Source organism: Panicum hallii, unplaced genomic scaffold (genome assembly GCF_002211085.1).
Source record: "Panicum hallii strain FIL2 unplaced genomic scaffold, PHallii_v3.1 scaffold_83, whole genome shotgun sequence".
NCBI classification, from domain to species: domain Eukaryota; kingdom Viridiplantae; phylum Streptophyta; class Magnoliopsida; order Poales; family Poaceae; genus Panicum; species Panicum hallii.
Window position 1 is genome coordinate 111,846 of NW_020356224.1, and position 3,997 is coordinate 115,842.

Sequence of the window (3,997 nt, forward strand, 5' to 3'; positions counted from 1 at the left end):
CAGAGGCGCACCGAAGGCATCCACGTGCACTCCTCAACGCCGGCTATAGTCTGCTTCCTCCTCCTCCAAAGGTAGTCTGCTTCCCCCTTCTCCTCCATTGCTTGGTAATTGCAGGTCTAGAAATGTTCAGAAAAGTTACAGTCTGAATACTGAAGCTGTTGCCTGCAAATGAGTTAATGAATCATGATTTGTTAGTTCCCCCTTCTCCTCCATTGCTTGGTAATCTTACATTCTGTTAATTGTTATTTTTTCTTCTTCCTAACATTTTAAAGAATACTGATTTGTTAGTTCTTTTGCATCTCTTTTACAGAAACTGAATCCAGTTTCTGCTCTCTGTCCGTTTCATGAAACTAAGTAAGAAATGAAAAAAACTCAGTACGAGCTGGAAAGGGATGAAAGGGTAAGGGAGGTCCAGGAAATTTTTACGTCTCTGGGTATTCCAATACTAGCTCAGGATGTTAGAGATGTTTTTTCGAAAAAGGAAAAGTGCATGGGGAAGAAAATAGAGTCTGACAATGAATATGACCCATCCTCTGACATTGATAACCAATGTGACAGTGATGATGACTACGATGATGACCTAAAACATGAGGATAATACTGAGGTGAGATGCATTACTAGGCCAATTAACAAGTATGTAGTTAGTCTCTTTCAATCATGTACTTCATTGTAGTCATTTAATGTACTTCACTCATTATCCTTAATCGATAAGATGCATGTTTCTCTTGGCAAGTACGAGCGATGGTTCCAGGAACTCGCACTAAGAAGCAAAAGACGGCACATATGCCGGCTGCAAACCAGCTGCCACCGTGCTCGCCTACCAAATTTACTAGGAACAGGCAGCCAGGCCTACTCGAGGCCGTCCACCACCTAGGGATGCAAACCAGCTGCCACCGTGCACGCCTACCAGATTGACTAGGCAACAGGCAGCCATGGCATTGCCTGCAGGCCGTCCACCACCTAGGGATGCAAACCAGTTGCCACCGTGCACGCCTACCAGATTGACTAGGCAACAGGCAGCCATGGCATCGCCTGGAGGCCGTCCACCACCTAAGGATGCAAACCAGCTACCACCGTGCATGCCTACCAGATTGACTAGGCAACAGGCAGCCATGGCATCGCCTGGAGGCCGTCCACCACCTAAGGATGCAAACCAGCTACCACCGTGCACGCCTACCAGATTGACTAGGCAACAGGCAACCATGGCATCGCCAGGAGGGCGTCCACCACCTAGGGAAAGATTGCGCTTGCCTGCTAAGACCGCTTCGAAAGCCAACCCTAAAACTAATCCCATTTCCAGTGCTTCTAGATTACCCAGCACCAGTGCACCCATATCTACGCATAGTGGAAACACTGAGCATAGTACTCCTACTCCTACACCCATCCTTACCGTGTTTCCACAAGTTACTCCCACGACTAGTGTTAACCAATCAGTTCCTGTAGAAACCTCGCTAGGTGTACAGAGCTCTAGGCAAAGCAATGACATCAATGACGCAAATGACCAAGTTGATGCCGATTCAGAGGGTCATACAATTGAAGGAGAACCAGTTGGTGACTTTGTTCCTGGTAATCAATATGTGTTTCCAACCACTATTATCTACATTCAATATCTACATTTGTGGCTGCTATAATAACCCATTTTGCATGTTATTTGCCAATGCAGCGCCCCGAAAGGAAGTCCGCAAGAAAACCATAGGGCTTGGCTTAGAGAAGATGATAAAGAGAGGAAACAAGCTGCCTATCAAAGTGGCTGAAGGGAAGAAAAGACCTGATGTCCCACTTCAAGCAGCGAAGCTGGCATCAGAAACTGGTGTAGCTCTTAGAGACAAGCTGCCTATCTACACATCTTGGAAGCTTTATGAAAAAGATGGGGGGCCAGTAGAAGTACAAAAAGTGCTTGATAAAGTGGCAGTGAGACACCTAATTCACTTCAACTACTTTCTTTCATTACTAAGCTCTACTCCCATGTAAGAAATTTTGTCAAATAAATGATTTGTGTGACTGCAGAATAGGTTGGATGTGGATGTTAAGAATGATGGACCAAGCAAATCTGCATGCACTGATATCATTAGAAGGGAGTAAAGCAGCAGAGGTATCACCTAAAAAGGAAGTACTTCGACGAGTCCCTCACAATGGAACAGCTGTTGGCCAAAGAACCTCCACCTAAAATGAAGACAGAGGAGTGGATCGAGCTCGTAAAGTACTGGTGTGACCCAAAGAATCAGGTCCATGGCCTGCATCACTGCTTTTGTTAACATGCAATCAAACTATGCCTATCATTAGAAGTTTGTATTGCATTTGTGGTGCAGGAGAAATCTCGAAGAATAAAGTAAACCGATCCAAGGTGCAGCTTCACCAAAAAACTGGTTCTAGGTCCTACATAGCCTATCGATACAACCTGGTAATACTATTGCTTTCACTTGGGGCACTTTTGGGGTGCTTATCGGTTGTATGTTCAACATCTTTAAGCTCCTGTTATGTTGCAAAGGAAAATGTAGTTCATGGATATTTGTAGTGTTTTTCCTCTACTGAATAGCTATTGTAGTGTTTTTCCTTTTGGAATTTATTTGCACAGGGAAACTGAGAAAGATGGATGAAAAGGGCAAGGCTCTTTCTGATACTAAACATTTTGCTTCTTGTACTGTATGTGATTATTTGTTCTGTATGCACACTGATTGCCTGGTTTTCGGCTGGATCCTTTTGTTACTATGCAATGCAAACTGAGATGTGTGCTTCAAAGTCATCCAAGGCTTTTACATGCTGCAGAGCCTAAGTACAACAACAGCGATCCAGATGCTGTAGAGTCTTTGGGGAATGTATGAAAAGTTCCAAAAATGGTCGCACTCCTCTTGCCAATGAAATATATGTAAGTTCCAAAATGATTTGATACATCTATTGTACTCAAGTACGTGCCTGGCCTTGTTATTAACTGCATTCTCTTTATGTAGGAACGGATGTGGCAGAGAAGGATAGAGAGCCAGGAAGAAGGAGAAGAAAAAAAAATCTCCCACCAAATTGTTGATGAAACTCTTAGCGAGATCAGCCGCTCATCCACATTTCTTCCTAACATTGGTGCCCCCTCGACCATCAAAGAATGCTCAGTCCTCATCAACAGCAGCACAAGCACGCATCCGAGCTGAGTTTGAGGCAAACCCTCCAAGCTGAAAGAGAGGAAGCTGCTAGGAAGCAGGAAGAGTTGCAGGCACAACTTCAAGCTCAGCAGGACGCACTTGAAGAAAACCCAAAACTTGCTGCCGGCAGACCAAGAGGAAGTGAGGGGATGACTAGCAGTTGAGGAGACTAATGCGCTGCTGCGAGCCGTCCTGAGACTTCAGAAAGATTGAGGTATGACTGCAGTTTCTGAGGATGAGGCCTTTGTCTAAGCTTTTGCTACATTGCTTTAACTTAGTCTGTGCTTCGAACTTTGTGGTTGGAACTTGTGTGGTTGAACCTGGAACTATGTGGTTGAACAAGTATGCTGCAAGTTTGTGGTTGGAACATGTGTATCCATGATGGCTTCAGTGAATTGTGTTGACCTGTGAATTCTGAATGATTTGAGAATTGTGGTGTCAATCCTGTGGATGATGGCTGATATATGTGTATTAATTATGCTTTGTATGCTGTGATGAAAGACCAGTGGGGCGACGCCGTCATGAATGGAATGCCAATTTGTGACGCCACAGACTCGTCTGCAAATGTCTGTAAATAGCATACGAACCAGTACAAAACATGACAAAATATAAGTGTCACATAATCTACAAAAACTATACATGACGACACTGCGATGTCACAAAAAACCATCGAAACTTGTTCTTCGTCTTAGCATTTGTGACGACTCGTACATAATGTGATGCGTTGACTAGCTAATATATGACAGAAGACTCGTCATAAAAGGAAACAATATGTGACGCTACAAACCCTCCGTCACAAAAGATACAGACATTTTGTGACCGTGACCATAAAACCGTCACGAGGTACTTTATGTGACGGTCGTTTT

General features: G+C 44.1%; 1 long non-coding RNA gene across 1 annotated transcript; it reads left to right on the plus strand.

Annotated features, from left to right (window-relative positions):
- The first annotated feature begins 1,455 nt into the window (after positions 1-1,455).
- LOC112878616 lies at positions 1,456-2,090 on the plus strand. The gene is made up of 3 exons (XR_003225814.1): positions 1,456-1,566; positions 1,664-1,911; positions 2,008-2,090. It is a non-coding gene; the product is annotated as an uncharacterized LOC112878616 (long non-coding RNA).
- Positions 2,091-3,997: the final 1,907 nt, after the last annotated feature.